This window comes from Eptesicus fuscus, chromosome 22, assembly GCF_027574615.1.
Source record: "Eptesicus fuscus isolate TK198812 chromosome 22, DD_ASM_mEF_20220401, whole genome shotgun sequence".
Lineage (NCBI taxonomy): Eukaryota > Metazoa > Chordata > Mammalia > Chiroptera > Vespertilionidae > Eptesicus > Eptesicus fuscus.
In genome coordinates this window covers 13,309,744-13,331,576 of record NC_072494.1, presented here as the reverse complement: position 1 = coordinate 13,331,576, position 21,833 = coordinate 13,309,744, and the positions used below count along the sequence as shown (strand labels likewise).

The 21,833-nt window shown below is 46.0% G+C and overlaps 1 protein-coding gene and 1 pseudogene across 2 annotated transcripts in view; one reads left to right on the top strand and one right to left on the bottom strand.

The window, feature by feature from the left end:
- Positions 1 to 7,556, bottom strand: part of POGZ (pogo transposable element derived with ZNF domain) — a 40,978-nt gene extending 33,422 nt beyond the window's left edge. Inside the window, exon 1 of one of the 2 annotated variants that reach the window (XM_028154304.2) lies at positions 7,412 to 7,556. The gene's annotated coding sequence lies outside the window, so the exon portion shown is untranslated. Of the gene's footprint in view, positions 1 to 7,181; positions 7,218 to 7,411 lie in introns of those variants that run through there. The other variant, XM_054712014.1, reaches the window with a different exon arrangement.
- A 10,325-nt stretch (positions 7,557 to 17,881) lies between these two features.
- On the top strand, positions 17,882 to 18,251 carry LOC103291378 (40S ribosomal protein S26-like; annotated as a pseudogene).
- Positions 18,252 to 21,833: the final 3,582 nt, after the last annotated feature.

Here is a 21,833-nt window from a genome sequence, read left to right as displayed (position 1 = left end):
ATTCTCTAACAGTCTCAGATGATGGTTAGCATTTTTAAGCAAGAAAGTATTTTAAATTAAGGTCTGCTGCACATTGTGTTTGTAGACATAATGCTATTGTACTGTTTATAACAGATCACAGCGTACTGTAAACAAAGCTTTTATATGCACTGAGAACCCAAAAATATGTGACTTGCTTTATTGTGATAGTCTGGAACCAAACCCACATTATCTCCAAGGTATGCCTGAAGTTACTAGATGCCATTTGGGGATTTTTTAGAAAGGATAATGGAATTAGCATTAAATAGAGGATACATGAAATATTTAATGGAAGTGTTATGGCTGTGACTTTCAACTGGTTCAGCAAATATACAGACATTTTGGCATTTTTAAAGAGACATCAAATATGCCAATATGTTAAAAATTGTTGCATCTAGACCAGTGGGTTGTTCTCAATCTTTCTAATGCCGCGACCCTTTAATCGTGACCCACAGGTTGAGAACCCCTGCTGTAGAGCCTAAGACCATCGGAAAACACAGATATTTACATTACGATTCATAACAGTAGCAAAATTACAGTTATGAAGTAGCAACGAAAATAATTTTATGGTTGGGGGTCACCACAACATGAGGAACCGTATTAAAGGGCCGCGGCATTAGGAAGGTTGAGAACCACTGACTAGACCCTGGTTGGGAAGCTCAGTTGGTTAGAACATCATCCGATATGGCAAAATTGTGGGTTTGGTCCCAGTGGTTTGGCTCAGTGGATAGAGCCTTAGCCTGTGGATCAGACTGTGGACTGAAGGATCTTAGGTTTGGTTCCCAGTCAAGGGCAAGTACCTCGATTGCAGGCTCAATCCCTGCCCTGGTAGGGGCATGTATGGGAGGTAGCCAATCAATGTTTCTCCCCCTCTCCTAGCCCCCACCCCTGCATTCCCTTCCCTTCCCCCCTCTCTTAAAAAACAATTGTGGGTTTGATCATCCCCAGCAGAGCACATATAAGAAACAACTAATGAATGTTTAAATAAGTGAAACAACAAATCAATGTTTTCTCTCTCTCTCTCATAAAAACACACATCAATAAATAAAAAATGTTTTTTTAACGTTAGGTAGTGTAGGTACTCCTTATAGTATTTTTACCTTTTGTACATACATGGAATTTTATTAGTAAAAAGCTGAGGGATCAGATGAAAAGGTCTGTGAATTTAATGTATAATACGGTGACTATAGTTGATAACACTGTATCATATATCTGAAACTTGCTAAGTGAGTAGAACTTAAAATGTTCCCACCTAAATAAATAAATAAATAAGTGAGGTGATGGACATATTGACTAGATGGGGGATCCTTTCACAATGTATATGAAATCACCATGATGTATACTTTAAATATCTTAAAATTTGTCAACTGTACCTCTGAAATGGAAAAAAAAAAAAAAGCTGGGGAGAAAAACTACCTAACTCATATTTTGGTTGTGATATTTTATACAACTAGAGGCCCGATGCATGAAAATTCATGCACTGGAGGGGAGGGGGTCTCTCAGCCCGGCCTGCCCGCTCTCACAGTGCGGGAGCCCTCAGGGGCAGGAGGTGACCCGGTGATCAGGAGAAGGCAATGCCCCATAACACCTCTGCTGCTGCCACTGCCATTAGCGCAAGCCTCAGCTGGCCCTGGGCGGCTGGGCAGCCGCCATCCGAGGCTTGCCTGTGCCTCGGGCCTGCCCTGGGCGGCCGAGGGGACTAGGGGACCCCGGAGGCAGGCGCTGAGGGGACTGGGCACCACCATCTTGTGGTTGTGGGCGCCACCATCTTTGAGGGGGCGGGGGGCAGTCAATTAGCATATTCCCTCCTTATTGTCTGTGGGCACTGCCATCTTTGAGGGCGAAACAGTCAATTAGCATATTCCCCCTTATTGGCTGTGGGCACCGCCATTTTTACAACAGTGTGAGGGTCAATTAGCATATTCCCTCTTTATAAGATAGGCTAGTTTGTCATCTTTTTGCCATTTACTAAGTCAAACTGGTAGCTTTGTTGGTTAAATTTTCTGTTAACCTGTTCTTATTTCTAGAAGCAATTTTCATACAGATTGCATGCACATTTCTTAAGATATAGCACAATAATTAACATTAGAAAAAAGAAATTAATCTAAGGTTTGTCAGAGGTAGTGTAAAATGAGATGAACATTGCCATGTTCCATTAACCCAATTCATTATTCCCCATCTTTTTTGTTGTTAATCATCACCCAACAATATTTTTCCATTGATTCTTAGAGTAGAAAGGAGAGGGAGAGACAGAGGGAGAGAAACATCGATGTGAGAAAGACACATCGATTGGTTGCCTCCAGCACGTGCCCTGACCAGGGCTGGGTATTGAGCCTGCAACCGAGGTGCAAGCCCTTGACTGGAATCATACCCGCAACCATTTAGCCCAACACTCTATCCACTGAGCCAAACCGGCTAGGGCCATTCATTATTCGACATCTTGGTAACATATATGGTTTCTGTATTTTATAGTAACAACTAGAGGCCCGGGGCACAGATTCATGCACATTGAAAGGAAATTAATTAGAAGAAATTTAGAGGCCAGGGAGGGACTGCGGGAGGTTGGCTCCAGGGCATGCCTGGTCTGTCTCGCCCAGTCCCAATCGGCCGGACCCCAGCAGCTAGCTAACCTACTGGTTAGAGCATCTGCTTCCTAGGGGTCAGTGTGCATCATAGCGACCAGTCAAACAGTTGGACAATTAGCATATTAGGCTTTTATATATATATAGACTAGAGGCCAGGTGCACAAAATTCGTGCACGGATGGGGTCCCTAGGCCTGGCTGGCGATCAGGGCCAATCAGGTTCCCTGCCTCCTCCTTCCCTAGCTACCTGTGTCCGCCGCCACCCACCCCCGGTTCCCCGTCCCAACCCAGGGGCCAGACGCTGATCGGCAATCAGGGCCTGCGGGCAGCTCCTGTGCTGAGCGTCTACCCCCTGGTGGTCAATGCGAGTCATAGCGACCGGTCATCCTGTTGTAATGGTCGCTTAGGCTTAGGCTTATAGAGATTGTACTAGCAACATGATTTTTGTGCACTAGGTAAGCTTTACTCAACACTGCAGCTCACATAGGACTATTAGCAATTCCTGCAGTCTTTTAACACGTTAAGTACCATGTCAGTCACCGGTGATTGACACTATACTTTCCGTCCGAAACACGTCAGTCTCCAGCCGCCAGCATATAGGTGAAATTGGATATCGTGGGCTAAACAGAAAGACAAAACAGGCTTGGCACTTAACGTGTTAAGTATTTGGCATTCATCCTTCCATCCATAATGTGGGTTTACCAGGTACAGACCTTTCTAGGGAGGAGTGAATTATGTCTTAAATGCTGGCATATATGGTAGTCTATTTTATATTCAGGTCCTATATAATCAACTAATCAGTAAAAGCCTATATAATTGAAAAGGCAAGGTACAATGAGCCTCTTTATAAATGAAGTTATTTAAAAGCAGCAAAAAGAATCCTGCAGATATACCTGTCAGTCTACCTTTGAGGTATTTAATGGACAGCAAATGTTTACCTATCTTCATCTCAAATAAGATTAGGAAAACACCTGTTTTCTACCAAAGCTCCCCAGACAGATTTGGTTCTGAAACTTCAAATTCCTTTAATTTGTCTGTTTCTTTCATAGCTGTAAAGTCAATTCCAGGAACAAGGAATTCAGAATCTAAATTTTCAATTCACTGCTAGTACATACTAGCTCATAAATCAATATACAAAGAACACTTGGAACAGGAAAAAATGTTTTAATAAACAAAAAATTTAAGAACATCACTCTCTTCCTGTAGGGTGAGAAATAAACAAGTTACCTCAATGTGGAGCTTTAAAAAGGATTCACTACAGAAAACCTACAGGGCTGACTCCTTAATATGGTTATAAAATGAATTATTGTTAAACCTGTAATAAGCTTTTATTTATCCAATCCTTTGCATAGCCCACTTTACCCCTCAAAGGATCTGTTACGTGTAGTATTCACAATAGATTCTTAAATAGTTTTAATAATCTACTATTCCCAAACACAAAATATTTTCCACTTTTGTGACAACAAATCTCCTATCAATAAGCACCCAAATATTAAGTTATATGCTGTTTACTAAAACAACTAAAGGAAGCAATAAGTTCCCTATTTTCAAAGGGTTTAATATTCAGGAGTCCCTCTCCCAATAAAAGTTTTTCTTCACGGACAGTTGTATGTGGTCTAAATTCCATTTTTAGCCCCTCAACTGCATTTAACTCTGTTAAATACTAGCAAAACATTAGTCTATTTCCCTCCCCTTCTCCTCCCCAGAGTTACATGTAAAAATGTTTTTGTGGCTATGCCTTAATATCACAAACCAGAATGCCAAAGAATCTATCAAAGTCGTACCATATTAATATGACAAAGCACCAACCAGCTCTAGGGTTTGTAATTTAAATCAGAGGTCTCCACCTTCAACAAAAACATATGGAGAATAAAGACACAACATTATCTGGAAATATGTTTTATTTTACTGTGACATAGCCAGGTATTATTATGCACTTTACATTCATTATCTCTGTGATTCTCACAATTTTTTGTCCTAAGTAACTACATTTTACAGATGAGGTCAAAACGGAAGTTTAGTGAGATTAAGTAACTCACACATGGTTACAATTAGTAAATAGCCCTCCTACATGCCCCCTAATTGGGTGCAAGCACGAAACTTGGATATGTGTCCTGATAGGAAACTGAACCATGACTTCCTGGTTCATAGGTCAACACTCAACCACTGAGCCACACCAGCTGGGCAAGATGTCGACATTTGAGAATTCTAATTTCACTCTCAAATTTTTATCACTGGTAACAAATGATGTCAACTGTTTCCCTCTAAGTGACAAGCTCACTTCATTCAAGAAAACATCCACCAAACACTCAAGTGTAAAACACGAATCTGTCAGTCATTCTTTCAAGTAAAAATGCTGTTCCATGAAACAAACAATGCTGTTTGTTTCAACTCAATCTCACAAGTACGTTTCCTTATGACATGGATCAGACCTTGTTAGGCAGCGTAAGTACTTTAAGCATATTTCCCATTTGGTCACAGATACTGAAAAATTAAAAAGACTTGAACTCAAGGGCTGATATATATTTTTTTAATCTTTATTGTTGAGAGTATTACATAAGTCCCCCTTTTCCTCCCATTGACCCCCTCCAGCCTGCCCCAGGCCTTCACCACCCTACTGTGTCCATGCATTATACATATATGCATACAAGTTCTTTGGTTGATTACTTCCCACACACCCATCTATCCCCTACTTCCCTCCAAGATTCCGCACTGTTTCATGCTTCCATGTCTCTGGATCGACTCCATTCATCAGTGTATTTTGTTAATTAGATTCCACATGAGTGAATCAACCCCAGGCTTCAGATCGCTTTGTCTTTCTCTGACTGACTTATTTCACTTAGCGTGATACTCCCTAGGTCTCAAGGTCTGAGATTTAATCATTTTTATTGCTTCATCAAAGACATTCTCAAGTAAGGATTGTAGCGTTTCACTCAACTTCTTTGCTTTGTGCTAAAACACCAACAGTAGTTTCACCCATCCTTGCTTTTGGAGCAGGAGTGCAAATGTCAGTGAAGAAGATAAACAGCCTTTTAGTGTTATTTTGGAAATAGTTATAACCTCCTGGCTCTCTCCTCAAGGGTCTGAGGAGATCCCCATGTATCAGTGGATCATACTTTCTGAACTGCTTTCCTAGATTATACCATTGGTTCAAGGTGGGGTGAAAACACCAACAAAACTCTGTTCGCCCCAAGAGTCTTCATTCTGTTAGTTCATTTAGTTTGAGATACACACCAACACAGGAAAGGAGCAGGAAACCAAGGACACAGATTGCAATTTTGTTGTAAGGTTTTATTTTGAGCACCTTCATGCTGGACCAACAATTCTCAATGTGGAAGTTACCTTCATCAGCCTCGACTGAGGACAGCAGTGAAAAATGTCGACATGACACCTCCCTCGCCATCAGACTTGGGGATGAGACCCTACCAAATGGCACTTTCAGCAATTTCCAAGTTACTTTTTATGAACTCCAAGAACTGTGCTAAGTGGATCAAATTCAGAGGCCAATGCCCAGTCCCAAGAGCAAGGGGGAGAGGGGGGTCGCAAAATTCAATGTCTATTACCAGGAAGCGGCCTTCCCTGCTCCTCTGCCATCCGGTTCATTGCTTCAGTTTAGTGTGAGATACAAGCCCATCAGAGCTGACATGTGGGTGTTGAGCTGCGGTGGAAGGCGTCAAAACAAGAACGTAGAGAGCTGGGCTACAGTCTGCAGCAAGAGGGCTGAGGCAGGGCGACTGTACCTCAATCCCCACCTCCAAAATGAGGCTGGGCTCTTTTCAGCTCTACCTTTTTGAGCTAAGAAGGTCCAGGACTGGCGAGCAGAGAAACGCCCAGGGAGTGGGAGGGAATCCCGCGTCTAACGGGAGAAGCAATCAGGAAAACTCCCAGAAAAGGAGGGAAAGCAGGTGCATCTACGAAATCACTCCTTTTCAGGGTGGGTGCTAAGGACCCAGAGAAAATAGTCCCTGGGATAAACATGGCGCCCACCGCGGCGGAATGGAATCACCAGGAAATATTTTTCCGCCCCATCCCATTTTTATAAGTCACGGCGCCGTCCCAAAGAAGATGCGGGGCCGAGGGAGGAGACGGGATCAACGAACTGCAGTGCCCGGAGGCTCGGGATGCGCTCCTGGACCGAGTGGGCATTACATAACCCAGGGAGAGGCCGAGCCATCACTCCTCCTCCTCCTCCTCCTCCAAGAGAGCGCCCCGCTCCTTCCCCGGGGCGAGGGGAGCGGAGCAGGCCCAGCACCCCCCACCCCGGGGACGTCACCCCGCCCGCCTCCCCAGCGCAGCCTCGCCCCCCGGCCCCACGCCCGCCCCAACCGCCGGTCTCGCCGCCGCCCGCACCCCCGCCCCTTCCCCGGCGGGCCGCTGCCCGCACCCGCGCCGCCCACTCCTCCGAGACGCCTCGCGCCGGGGCGTGCGTGTGGACGTCGGGGGTGCGGGGCCGTGGGGCCCGAGTGCGCGCGCGCGCGCGCGAGCGCCACGGCGGCCGCCGGGGGGCGGGGGCGCCGGCAAGCAGGCAGGGGCCTCCCGGCCCGGCCGCCGCGCGGCTCCGGCGGGTCGCACGCACTCACATTCGCGCTCGCGCGCCGCGCCCCACGCCAGCCGCCGCCGCGGGCCGCGCCGCTACTCGCCGCTCTCGCGGGGGGGGGCGGGGGCGCGCGCCACCGGGCCCCCCGCCTCCACCCTGCGTACCCGCCCCATCCCCCCTCTCATTGTCTCGCCTCCGAACGCCTCGCCGAACGAAAAGATAACGGAACCCCCGGGAGAAGGGGGTGGGGAGAGAGAAGGCTCGCTCACTCACCTCCCGTGGTCGTCGCCGCCGGTAGTCTGACCCGGAGAAGGCGCCGTCGCCTTAAAGGGACCTGCACTCGGCGCCGGGAGCAGGGGGTGGGAGCAGGGGAGGGGACGGGGGCTTGGGGGGAGACGGAGGAGAGGGAACCGTGGAAGGCTCGTCTCCCTGAGGGTGCGAGGAAACCTCCCTCGTGTTCGAGTGATTTGGGATGGATTTTTTTTCCCCGAGGGGGGCGGGGGGGGCCCCGAGGGAGGGGGTGGGAGGGCCAAGGAATGCGGCTCCGTGTACAGGAGCTGGCGCGGGGGAGAGAGACGCCGACTCCCCCCACCGACCCTCTCGCCCCGCGGAGGGATACGGCTCGTCACTTCCGCCCTCCCCCTCTCGGGGCCTTTCCATTGGTTGGGGTGTGGGGCACGTCATGGGCTCAGCCTAACCCCCGCCTGGGCTTCTTTCCTAATCAAGTTCGTCTGGGCCTGCAAATAAATAAATAAATAAAAACATGTATTATTTTTTAAAATAGGAAATAAAGAATAATGAGCTGCAGAGGCAGGTTTCTAAAGAATATAAATTCTGGTGGGGGTGAGGGAAATGGGATTTCCAAAGGAAATGCTCCCCCAGTTCACTTGCCTGGACTTTGGAGGAAAATTTTGGGAATGTCCCCACTTGCCACTCAAGGCTTCCACCTCATCAGGAGGGGAACCTCCTGGCACAGGCCAGATGGTGAGGCCCAGTGACACCAACAACTGTCATCGGAACAAAGGCAGCAAAATGACACTCTTCCTCAAGAGACATCCGGCCAAGTAGCCTCATGGCACAGCCTTAAAAGTGAAGAACTTCTAAAAGCCATTCCCCCCCTCCCCCCCCGAATCCTTGTGGGTTCTGAAAATGGCGCATGATTGCTTATCAGGGGGATTCATATAGGAAAACGGCTTTGAAATCATTGTGAAGACACTCAGCCAAGACCCTCCATCCTAAGAAGCCATAGTCTCAATAACCGTGTTTTTTGCTTCAATCATGGCAGAGATGGTTTGGCTCAAAAATACTGGTTAGTCCATTGAAGAGCATCCACTTGTTGTTTTTCCCCCAAACAAAAACGAACCTCTTTTCCAGGACGCTAAGGAATTGTGTCCTTTATTATCTCCCAAGATGATAAAATGTTAATATTTTCTTTAGATGTCTGAGGATATTGTTGCCCTTTAGCTCCAGAAGTGTGGGAGTTTCTGATATCCACAGCGTGGGTCACCTCAAGAGGCCATTTCTGAACTATTTGGAAAGGCAACGGGCGATAGATGAGGAGACTGGGAAGAAGATACGTACCCTACCCAACCCACCTTCTCCCTTGGCCTCCAAGGCCCCAGTCAACAAGGGTGGACTCCCCCAGCCATGGCCTGATGACCAGCTCCCTCGGTAGCCCATCTCCAGCCCAGTGGTCCCTAACCCCCCAGTTACAACCCTCCCAACCTGGTACTTAGAAGATGAGTGTGGCCACACAATGGATACATTGTATCCTTAGACCCTGATTAGCTGCCTCCCCACCACTCCCTGACTCCAGAATGTTTGGGGATAGTGTGTGGAGGACGGTGGGAAGCAGATAATTGAGGAAGGGATGGACTTTTGATGGTGTTTCTTTAAAAAACACAACACACATCTGCCCAGCTGGCATGGATCAGTGGTTGAGCATGGACCTATGAACCTCAAGGTCACGGTCCGATCAATGATTCCCTTTCATCATTGATGTTTCTATCTCCCTCTCTCTTCCTTTCTGAAATCAATAAAAATATATATATTTTTAAAAAACACCTTAAGGCCCTGACTGGTTTGGCTCAGTGGATAGAGTGTCGGCCTAGGGACTGAAGGGTCCCAGGTTCAATTCTGGTCAAGGGCATGTACCTTGGTTGCGGGCACATCCCCAGTAGGAGGCAGGAGGCAGCTGAATCAATGTTTCTCCCTCATCGATGTTTCTAATTCTCTATCCCTCTCCCTCTGCCTTCCCCTCTGTAAAAAGTCAATAAAATATATATATTTTTTAAAAAAAACAAACACCTTAAGTTTTACACAAAACAATAAAGTTCTTAAAATTTTTTTGCTTCATTCCAAATGCTAAATCAAGTATTTGGTGCAAGATTGGGGAGATCCAGAATCATATTTATTCCTTCTCTTTCTATACACACCCCATTCAAACCGCCGGACTATGAAAATAGATAGTGGAAGTATGCATTCCAAATGGTGTACTCATATACCACCACCCATTTTCATCCCATTTCATAGTAAAAATGTGATTTCAAGTAGTCATTCTTAGAAGAATTTCATTATTGGAATTGAGAGAATCACTAATCCTTTTTAAAATACTTCTGAAGTCTTTCCAGACCGGATCGGGAAAAGCCTATGGTGAGTTTATGGAATCAATCAGCAAAAACAAATTCCACATGAAGTTCTAATCCTATTTTATGCTTTCCTGCAATAATTATTATAATTTATTTAATGTTATTTTCCTCCAAAGTATTCTTGTTGAATCATATATTTTGCCATGCTGCAAGTGCCAACTGGTGCTCTCTGCCAATGAGGTCTAGACCACGTACTGTTGACCAATAATCATTGCCATTCCATATTGAAAATGCATCTTGCATCCATTCATTCAAAATATATTTATTGAGTACTTGCTATATGCCAAGCACTGCTTTAGATGCTGGGAATACAGCAACAAAGAACACAAGTAAAATCCCTAAACTTGTGAAGCATACGCTCGTGGGAAGAGATGTATACAACATACACATACACAAATTGTTCCAATATCTATTGTTAAGTAACAAATGGCTCCAAAACTTAGTGGCTTAGAACAATAACAATGTTATTATCTCTCAAGGTCCTAGGAGGTGATTAGGCTAAACTAAACAGTTCTCACTTAGAGTCTCATGTGGTGGCCGAGGCTGAAAGTCATTTCAGAAGCTTCCTCAAAAGTCTGAAAGTGGATGAATGTTGGCTTGGACAGCAGCTGGGACTGTTGGCCAGAACAGCTGGCTCTGGACTGACCTCTCAGTGTGGCCTGGGCTTCCTCATATCATAATGGCTGAGTCCCAAGGTTGCCTGCTCCAAGAAGACCAAACAGAGGTTGTATGGCTCTTTGTGACCTAACTCAGAGGTCCCATAGCATCACGTCCGCCACAATTACAGACCCACCTCGATTCAGGGCAGGTGGGATGGGGAACATCTCTCAAAGGAGTTAGGAGAAACACCCTGCTGTAAGAAAAGTACGTGGAATGGAAAATCTTGTTGTGGCCATCTTGGAAATATGACCTGCCACACCTTACAGAAAGAAATATATAACACTAGAGGCCCGGTGCATGATATTCGTGCACGGGTAGGGTCCCTAGGCCTGGCCGGCAATCAGGGCCGATCTGTGGGAGTGACCAGCAGGGTGATTGGTGGGTCCCCACTGGCACCCACTTTGGCCAGCCTGGTGCCACCCGCTCACCGGCCCCGCCCACCCCTGCCCGCCAGTCACCTCCCTCTTCGGGGGGGGGGGGGTCAGGGGCCCTGCTGGCACCTGCCTTGGCTGGCCTGGGGCCTGCGGGCTGGGGACAGCTCCTGCATTGAGCGTCTGCCCCCTGGTGGTCAGTGCATGTCATGTGACTGGTCGTTCCGCCATTCGGTCAATGTGCATATTAGGCTTTTCTTATATAGGATGTGATATGGTGTTTTGTGCTATGGATGGGGAAAAGAGCAGGATGGGGGAATTGGGAGTGTGGTGCAGAGGTGGGGGTGGTTGGAGGAGGCTTCATCCTTAAGGTGACATTTGAGCACAGACCTGAACACAGGGAAGCCAAGTTCAGGTTTTACTCTTAGTGAAAGCGAAGTCATTGGAGGGTTTTGAGCAGAGGAGTGGCATGACCTGGCTAACCCTCTTAAAGGAACACTCTGGCTGCTTGTAGAGAGCAACTGGTAGGGGCAAGGGTAGGTGCAGGAAGATGAGTTAGGAGGCTATTGCAATAATCCAGGTGAGAGGTGATGGTGGCCTGGACCAGGGTGAGAGCTGGAGAGCTGCTGCTTCAGCTACGTGAGTTCCTCAGTGTGTTGTTTACTTCTCTTTGACCTATTTTTCTGTAATTTAGTTTGTGTTCTGGGAGATTTGGCTCATGATGGCTAGCAAAATGTGTATGAGTGACAGTGCCATGCCTGCCCTCAAAGAAATAAAGGAAGCATATCAGGCTGAATGTTAAAATGGGAATTTTGTGGGGCCTGGAGGCACCTTCAAGGAAAGAGTTCAGGAAAGAAAGGTAAAGATCAACAGACAATCAGGGAATGGGGTAAACTCTCTGACATTATAAAATGTGTCCCTAGCACCAAAACTGGTTTGGCTCAGTGGATAGAGCGTCGGCCTGCGGACTGAAGGGTCCCATGTTCGATTCCGGTCAAGGGCATGTACCATGGCTGCGGGCACATCCCCAGTGGGGAGTGTGCAGGAGGCAGCTGATCGATGTTCCTCTCTCATCGATGTTTCTAGCTCTCTAGCCCTCTCCCTTCCTCTCTGTAAAAAAATCAATAAAATATATATTTTTTTAAAAAAGGTGTCCTTAGCTATGCCACAGAGAATTTGAAGAAAGCTGTACCACCTTGGAAAACTGGAGCAGTATCTCAAAAAGGACCATACAGTTAGGGCTCCTCTTTCCAGAAACATATTCCCCATGCTGAAGAGGGAATGGCCATATTCCTTTGGACATAATGTTGGAACATTTTGCTGTCTTCAGCTAAACACAAGTGTCTAGACGAGTGAAGTGATGGAACCGATAGCTGTGGTCGCTCTTCTATGTGCGCCATCTTAATAACGAGGGGAAACCGAAGAAGCAGCATAAATAACCTGGATGGAATCCTTCGAAATTCACGTGTGCCTCCATACCACCTTGGGGCGGGGTCTGAAAGCCACTTCAGTCTGGTATATTGAAGTAATTGAACCCAAGTTCTGTTGCTAAAAATCAACCCCAGGCCTCAGTAGCCGACTTAGAAGAAATGGAATCCTCTCCTTATGGGTTTCTTAGAAAGAAGGTCAAAAGTTAATGGAAGTACCAACTTGGGCATTGCACAGTTGGGTAGCAGGAGAGTGTTTCTTATCTACATTTTGTGGAAACGCTTACTTGCTTCCTTGGCTTATGGTTTTTGCACAAGTTGAAAATTGGAACCACCTGTAGCTCGGAGAGTGTCAAGGCAGAGAGACAAATGATTTCAACATGTCTTCAAAAGCAGTGAGCCATGGGGGTCCCTCTGCTGTCATTTTGCTAATATACAGAGGCAATTAATCCCCGATTGCTCAGGTTCAGTGTGAGGCTGACAGGTAGGTGTTGGGGTGGAGAGTGGAGAGGATTGTGAGGTCAGTTCAGGCAGAAAGCAGCTTCGTGGGAGACAAAGCCAGGTTTCTTCAAAAACAAGCATCTTGTTCCCTACAACACACACTCAGGGTGGTCAAATGCAGGAGCTCAAAGGGAGCTACTCATTTGGGAAGACCTGAGAGCTAGCTAGAAAAATAGCGGAGAAATCTTCACCATCTGAGCATCTCCCAACTCAGGATTGAAAGCAGATTGCACTGAGCCTGGAGGTCAGAAGAAATCAACATGTATGAGTGGGAAGGACACTGAAATGCCTCACTTGGGGAACAAAGTTTCAAAGAATATACACTGAGTGGCCAGATGATTATGATCTCTGAACACATAATAATCTGGCCACTCAGTGTATAGCCTATATAATAAAAGCTAATGTGCAAATTGTCCCCTCAACCAGGAGTTCGACCAGCAGGCAGGCCGGCCAACCGCCCATGTCCCCTCCCTCTGGCCAGGCTGGCCAGACCCCACCCATGCATGAATTCATGCACCAGGCCTCTAATATATATATATAAATACACACACACACACACACACACACACACACACACACACACACACATACACACTGAGTGGCCAGATTATTATGCATTCAGAGATCATAATAATCTGGCCACTCAGTGTATACACCCTGTGTTCACTGCAGCATTATTTACAATAGCCAAGATCTGGAAACAGGCCAAGTACCCATCAGTAGATGAGTGGATAAAAAAGCCATGGTACATTTACACAATGGAATACTAATCGGCCGTTAAAAAAAAAAAGAAGGAAAACTTACCTTTTGCGACCGCATGGGTGGACCTAGAGATTATTATGCTAAGTGAAATAAGCCCGTTCGAGAAAGACAAATACCATATGATCTCACATGTAGAATCTAATGAACAAAATAAGCTGACGAACAAAATAGAAATAGAGGCATGGTTACATGGAACACACTGAAAGCTGTCAGAGAGGAGGGAGTTTTTTTGGGGGGTTGGATGAAAGAAGGTGAAGGGATTAAGCAAAAAATAATACTGACACATGGACATAGACAACAATGTGGTGATAGCCAGAGGGAAAGGGCGGTGGGGTTCGGTGGAGGTGGGCAAAGGGGGGATAAAGGGGATGGAAAGAGACTTTGCTCTGGGTGATGGGCTCACGGATGCAGTGTGCAGATGATGTTGGGTTGTACACTCGAAACCTGTATGGTTTTGTGAACCAATGACACCACAATAAATTCAATTTTTAAAATGGGAACTCAGGAACTGCTGCTAGGTTTTATTTAAGAATATTATTTGCACCCTAACTGGTTTGGCTCAGTGGATAGAGCGTTGGCCTGCGGACTGAGAGGTCCCAGGTTCGTTTCTGGTCAAGGTCATGTACCTTGGTTGCGGGCACATCCCCAGTAGGAGGTGTGCAGGAGGCAGCTGATCGATGTTTCTCTCCCATCGATGTTTCTGACTCTTTATTCCTCTCCCTTCTTCTCTGTAAAAAATCAATAAAATATATTTTAAAAAAGAATATTATTTGCTACCTCCTAATGTTTAGAGGAGCTAGGGGCTTTTCTGGGGCTCAGAAAATTTTCAGGAGCCAAAGAAAGTTCCAGACTGGGTATCTAAAAGAAGAGTTCCTCATTAGTTTTCAGAAAGAGGCAATTAAAGGTTTCTGTCTTCAAAATTTATTTTGTAAGAAATGCAGAGCAACAACTTCATCAGTCATCAAGACTTCTCTGTGAGTTGCTGTGTGATGTCACGGAAGATAATAATTTAGTTAAACTTTGAGTTAAATTAATATTATTTAAGAGACACTCATTAGCAAAGCTGTACTTGTTTTATCTAGGTTGTTGCTACAGGGTTGAGCAGGTATAATTACAAAGTAATTGAATTGATTCCATAAAGCTTCATGGAAAAATGAGTTGGATTACTTTATAGACACACTTGTTATGTGGCTTGTTCATTATAATAGATTGCAAAATAAAATTTAATTAAAACTTCCTTTTTTTTTTTTCTCTAGGATTCATTCTTTTCTAATTTAGCAGTGTTTGTATTTCATTATAGTCATGGATAATCTCCAGAACAAAACTGTGGACATTAACTTACTGATTCATTCTTTTTGAGGACATGAGAATTAATATCATTATTTTACAGATGAGGAGACTGAAGTATTCTCCAGAATTACGTTTTAAAGATTTCTGGTGTAGATAAGTGGTAAGATACCTTTTGGGTCTTTTATTTTTTTTTTTAAATCCTCATCTGAGGATATGTTTTTAGATTGATTTTTAGAGAGAGAGGAAGAGAGAGAGAGAGAGAAAGAGAGAGAGAGAGAGAGAGAGAGAGAGAGAGAGAGAGAGAGAGAGAGAAACGTCGATGTAAGAGAGAAATAGCGATCTGTTGCCTCCCATACACGCCCCAAGTGGGCATGGAACCCACAACCTAGGAACCTAGTTATGTGCCTTGACCAGGAATTGAACTCCCAACCTTTTGGGTGCATGGATGACACTCCAAACAACTGAGGCGCTGGGTCAGGACTGGGTCTCTTCTCACTGTCGAGCATGTACGGTAAGAGTGAGAAGTAGCAAGGAGGCTATCTCCTATCATAGTCAGGATTCATGTTTAGTGCCTTTACTATTGCCTGAAACATAAACGTAATAAAATCTGAAAATGTGCAAGTGCCAAGATTCAACAGTTTAAAGTCATTTCATAGGAGGAAAATGATTTAACCTCCACGTATCCAGGTAATAATTCACATTGCTAGGTTTGCATGTAAATGCGTCAGTGTATAAGCACCGTGAGTCAGGTGTGATTATGAGTCTTCCTTTCCCGCAGACCCTGCTTCCCGGTGCCTCTGATCTCTGCTTCTCCTGCTCAAAGACTTTAGTCCCGTCCTAGAAAAGTGAATCTTAAATTTTTCCGCATTGTGAACCCCTTGAAAATCTCTATGCAAGTTATGGATTATCTCCTCTAGAACAATGCACATTTGTACATAGATGCAAAATGTTGCCACTCGTCCAGGCTTGAAGCCCATGTGTGTGCCTGTGCCTGAACCTCAGAGAAAAAGCCTCAGGCCCTGGGCTCATCGGACAAGAGGCTTCACTCCCTCTCTTCCCAGAGAAATGATACATCTCACAGTAATCATACAAACACGAATGCCCAAGAAGCTAGAGATTCCTCTCACTTTAACAAGTGGCTTATTATTATTACTAGAGGCCAGGTGCATGAAAAGCGTGCACTGGGGCCGGGGGGGGGGTCCCCTCAGCCTGGCCTGAACCCTCTTGCAGTCCGGGAGTCCTCGGGGGATGTTCGACTGACAGCTTAGGCCCGCTCCCCACAGGGAGAGGCTCCTGCCACTGCTGCTGCGCTCACCAGCTGTGAGCCCGGCTCGGGGCTTCTGGCTGAGCAGCGCTCCCCCTGTGGGAGCACACGGACAACCAGGGGGCAGCTCCTGCATTGAGCGTCTGCCCCCTGGTGGTCAGTGCACATCATAGCGACTGGTTGTTCTGCCATTCGGTCGATTTGCATTTTAGCCTTTTATTATATAGGATCATTAAAGTACTAATTGATATTATTATTACTATTACGTATTTTATCATTCTTATTATTAAGGTACTAATTGTTATTGCTATTATTATTTTATGTCTTCCTTCATCTTTGCCCAAGATGTTCTTCAATATCTGGGATAGTTCAGGAACCTCTAAAGCCAGGAAGACAGACAGCTACCTTGGCTAGTTGAACTGATACCATTGGAATTGAGGAGTTTATCTCAGATTCTCAAATCCTGAAAAAGAGAGACCCTCCTGGCCCTACTTCACCGACTCATTGGCTGTGGCTCATGGACTATTCATGGCTCTCTACATTTCCCAGCATCCTCTGCAGCTATTTTTGTTAGGTAGGGCCTCAAGATTGAATCCTGGGAAATGGGAAACACTAGTGTCAGTGAGGGTTCCTTCCGCCCTCCCTCCCCATTTAGGGAGATGGTAGAATCCCAGGATGGAAGCAGCCTAGATCCCCGAGTCACCCCAGGGAGGAGAACTGAAGTAGTGAGTTGCCCACTATACAATGGACTTCACCAGAACAACAGCAACAACAAACCTGTATTATGCGAAGCCACTGAAACTGCTTAATTTGTTAATTCAGCATAGCCCCATGGTCGGCAAACTGCGGCTCTCGAGCCACAGGCGGCTCTTTGGCCCCTGGAGTGTGGCTCTTCCACAAAATACCACGGCCTGGGCGAGTCTATTTTGAAGAAGTGGCGTTAGAAGAAGTTTAAGTTTAAAAAATTTGGCTCTCAAAAGAAATTTCAGTCGTTGAACTGTTGATATTTGGCTCTGTTGACTGAGTTTGCCGACCACTGTCATAGACTAACTATGCTAATACATTGGTATAAAGACTGGATTAAAAAAATTACTGCACAACACTTCCGTGGTAAAGAGTGGGAGTTGGTATGGCTAACTGGGTAGAGCCTGATATTACCTACATTGTATTACAAATATAATACATAAAATGCATAGGACAGTACCTGGCTTATATTAGTTACTCCTTAAGTGGTGGCTTTTATTATTAGCTCTTAAGCTATCCTAAACTATAATGTAAGTATTTTATGGGTCATGATAAAATTTGACTATACTCATGGCTGACAGGCTCCCTATTCTCACTCTTCCCCAGATTTCTCACCTGAGCATATCTCTTCTACATAGTTTGAGTCTTGGAGTCAAACATCTTTTATGAAATTTCTAGGAGTAATAACTTCCAATAAGTAAGTAGTTTATTGTATTTAATCAGACAAACACTTAATAAAAGCCCATTATTTCTTCTACATGTTAATTAACAAAATCACAGGTACCATAATATTGCCAAGTGGTAATTTAAGTGATCCAGACAATTAAAGCATATGACATACAAAATGATGCTAACTGTGTGAGACAGATAGCACATTCTGGAAAGAGAAAGGAAAGCTCTATGCAGGCTCAAGTCTTCAGTGAAAACTTCTCGCGAGGAGTGGAGTTCGGGTCTTGTCGTGAAGCTTGGATAGGCGGTGGGACAATGAGGGAGAGGAAGGAAGGCACTCCAGGTGGACCACAGAATGATCAAGGCACTGATCAAAAGAAAATGTTAGGCTCTCTCGGGTCCTTGTTTCCAAGATGACCAAGAAAAGAAGGCATGACGGTCGTGCCAAAAAAGGCCGAGGCCATGTGCAGCCTATTCGTTGCACCAGCTGCGCCCGCCCGGTGCGTTCCCGAGGACAAGGCCCTTAAGAAGTTTGTCCTTAGAAACGTAGACATCTCCAAAGCGAGTGTCTTCGACGCCTATGTGCTTCCCAAGCTGTATGTGAAGCTGCATTACCGTGTGAGCTGTGCCAGTCACAGCAAGGCGGTCAGGAACCGTTCTCATGAAGCCCGGAAGGACCGAACACCCCCACCCCGATTTAGACCTGTGGGTGCTGCCCCACGACCTCCACCCAAGCCCATGGAAGGAGCTAAGTCTTTAAAGAGTGGAAAGCTCTAACCGGTTTGGCTCAGTGGATAGAGCGTCGGCCTGCAGACTGAAGGGTCCCAGGTTCGATTCCGGTCAAGGGCATGCACCTTGGTTGCGGGCACATCCCCAGTGAGGGGTGTGCAGGAGGCAGCTGATCGATGTTTCTCTCTCATCGATGTTTCTAACTCTCTATCCTTCTCCCTTCCTCTCTGTAAAAAAATCAATAAAATATTAATAAATAAATAAAGAGTGAAGGAAAGTTCTCTGGGGGAAAAATAAATGGAAATTGTACATCAAAAGAAAATATTAGGTTCAATCATATAAAAATTGCTGGGGGGAGGTGGTAGGTAAAAAAAAAAAAATCTAATATTGGCAATTTTGTATTCAGCCTAATAAAAGTGATATTTGTGGATTGATAGCCTGGTAGTTTCAACTGTATTGATGAGGTTTTATTTTTTTATACTGAGTGGGAGGTACATAGGTTCCTTGCATTACTCCTTATTTCTGTAGTTCTTACATATTTCATAATCATCTCTAAGAAATCATTTTTTTAAAATATATTTTTATTGATTTCAGAAAGGAAGGAAGAGGGAAAGAGAGATAGAAACATCAACGATGAGAGAGAATCATCGATTGGCTGCCTCCTGCACTCCCCACACTGGGGATCGAGCCCGCAAACCGGGCACGTGACCTTGACCGGAATCGAACCCAGGACCCTTCAGGCCACAGGCCGACACTCTATCCACTGAGCCAAACCAGCTAGGGCTAAAAAATAATTTTTAAAAAAGCAAAAAAAAAAAAAAAAGAGTTAAGTCTCATCAAATAATTTAAACAACCCATTCAAGTAATATTCATTCTCTTTAGGAAAGTAAAGCTTGTTTTCCTCAGAATTCTCAGACGTTCACCCTTTTCCCAGCAACCATATGACAGGAGAGAGCCCAGAGCCCCCGAGTGCAGGATTCTTTGACTCCTCTGGCCTTGGGGGTAATGGCTTCCCACCCACCTGGTCCCGCTGGTATTTGCAGCTGAACTTTGTGGTTCAAGAGACCGGGCGGATATAACTCGTGAGTTGGCCTCCCTTAGGTTGTTCGGGCCTCCTGGCTGTCCCTCAAACTCCTGTTAGCTTTCTGGCTCTGCAGGTCCCAGAGGGTGTCTAAAAGGCCCATGTGACCTTGACCCTGGGAAGGTGGTGTGGGTGGTCCACTCTGCAGTCCTCACTACTGTGTCACCGTGCCCCACTGAGGTGACTCCTCCAGCAAGCTCCTCAGCCAGACAGTCAGCCGTTGTGGCCTCACTGGCAGCGCCCCGGGAAAGCCAGACCTCAGGTCCCCCTGCCTGACTACAGGGTGCTTGTACTTTCATGCCAGAGGTGGGTACCGAGCATCCTGTGCCTCCTCACAGGAGCCCAAACGGGAGTACGTCCCCACTGCTCCTTATCTGATGCCTCTCATCATCTCTAGCCAGAAGCCCGGAGAGGAGAAATCAGGACCCACATCTAACCGTTCTCCCTTTCCTCCTTTCTCTCTCCCCCTCCTTCCCGTTACCTCCAGGACCCAACACACAGGCTTCCGCATCTTCCTCCACTCCATGTCCCTCTCCCTGGCAGCAGCAGGCACTGAGGCCTGGCAGGCCCATCGAATAAGAACTTCCTGCGTTAAGTCCTCCAAGCTGGACTCGTGAGGGAGTTACAGAAATCTTTTTAAATCTGAAAAGGAATTTAGGAAATCTTTCAAGCCTCTTAACCTGGCTTAGGAAATGCTTGTCTTGCTGTAAAATCCTATTTTGAATGCCAGGAGCTAAATATCTCAGTATCTCTCCCCCCCCCCCCCCCCATCGCCACCCCCCATTCCTTCGGTAACAAATCCTTATCTTCCTCAGGCAGGTGGAAGCCAAGGGCCAGCTAAGGATAAAGTCAATATTTAGAAAAGGAAAACACGAAAGCATGCCATTTTACAAGATATTACCTTTCTAATGGCATTAAAATTCGCCCCCTCCCCTGTTCCTCCTTCCGTAGAGCTCCGACAACTGCCCAGAACCCCCACCCCCCCCCACCCCCGCCCCATGGGTCAAACTCCAAGATTTATGGCCAGGTTGATACTCAACATGCAGAACAGCCAGCTGCATCGCAGCCCTGACCCGTGATGAACACGCCGAGGAAATAAAACCAGTTAAGTCAGTTCTCAGTGTTTGCTTTTGCTCTCTCCCAGGGCACACGTGTGTACAGCCTTGTGAGCATTCTACCTTCCTCCGCCCACCTTGGCAATGACCCCCTCCCGCCGGGTAGGGCGATCTGCGGAGTGTGCTTGGTGCACCGCCAGCTAGCAAGGCGTGACTTCAAGGAACAGAGACCTTCTCATGGATATCACAACTGTCTTTTAGGCAGGAGGCCTTTGGGGGAAAATGCTCAGGCCTAATACTTGGGGAGCGAGTGAACAAAGCGAGGGGGAGCCTGGTAGCCGATGAAGAGTCCCGCCACGCACTCACTAGCTCATTATTGAACCTCGTCTAAGCTCGGTTTCTTCCGTTATGAGATAGAGTTATTGAGGAGACTTCACTGGCCTAATTAATGCATGTAGGATGCCCAGCACAGAAAAGTGTTGAGTAAATATTATTCACGGCTGATTAACAAGACTGTGAATAGTAAGTGTATTATTGTTTTTGTTGGGCCTGTAGCCCACTGCTGACAATGAGGAATAGTGCCCACACATGCACTCAGGCCTTCTGATCTGGATGTTGAGCTAAGGAGACTCACAAGAAGGAAGTGAATGTGGGCAGTTGGAGCACAGGGGCAATACAGATGGAAAATTCAGTCAAAGACGGCAGCCCTGGTTAGCGTGAGAGAGAGCGTCCCCGACGGAGAAGGGACAAAGTGAAATCCAAGCATTTCAGGCTTTCATGGTATCTATACAGGAGGATAAAAACTTTAAAATAAGGGAAAAGAGGAAAATAAATTTTACAGCCGACCCTTGAAAACACAGGTTAGAACTATGCGGGTCCATTTATAAGCAGATTTTATTTTATTTTTTTCAAGAAATGTACAAGTTGGCCCTCAGTATTTGAGGGTTTCTCATCTGTGGCTTCAACCAACTACGGATCCAAAACGATATTTTCTTTTTTAAAAAAAATATATATATATTTTATTGATTTTTTACAGAGAGGAAGAGAGAGAGAGAGAGAGCCAGAAATATCGATCAGCTGCCTCCTGCACAACCCCCGCTGGGGATGTGCCCGCAACCAAGGCACATGCCCCCCTCCCCCCACCACGGGAATCGAACCTGGGACCCTTCAGTCCGCAGGCTGACGATCTATCCACTGAGCCAAACCGGTTTCGGCCAAAACGATATTTTCTTGGTTGAGAATCTGACTGTGTGTGTTGTTCTGTGCCACTTGATTAAAGGGACTTGAGCGAATGCAGATTTTGGTATCCACAGGGGTCCTGGAACCAATTCCCCAGGGTAAGAAGGACACCTGGAAGTCAAAAGGTAGGCATGAGTTTTCCACTGAACAGGGTCGGTGCTCCTAACCTCTCCATTGTTCAAGGGCCAACTAAATATAAATACAGTAGATCCACGGAAATACTAGGTCACATGTATTTCAGCAACGCAGGCTTCC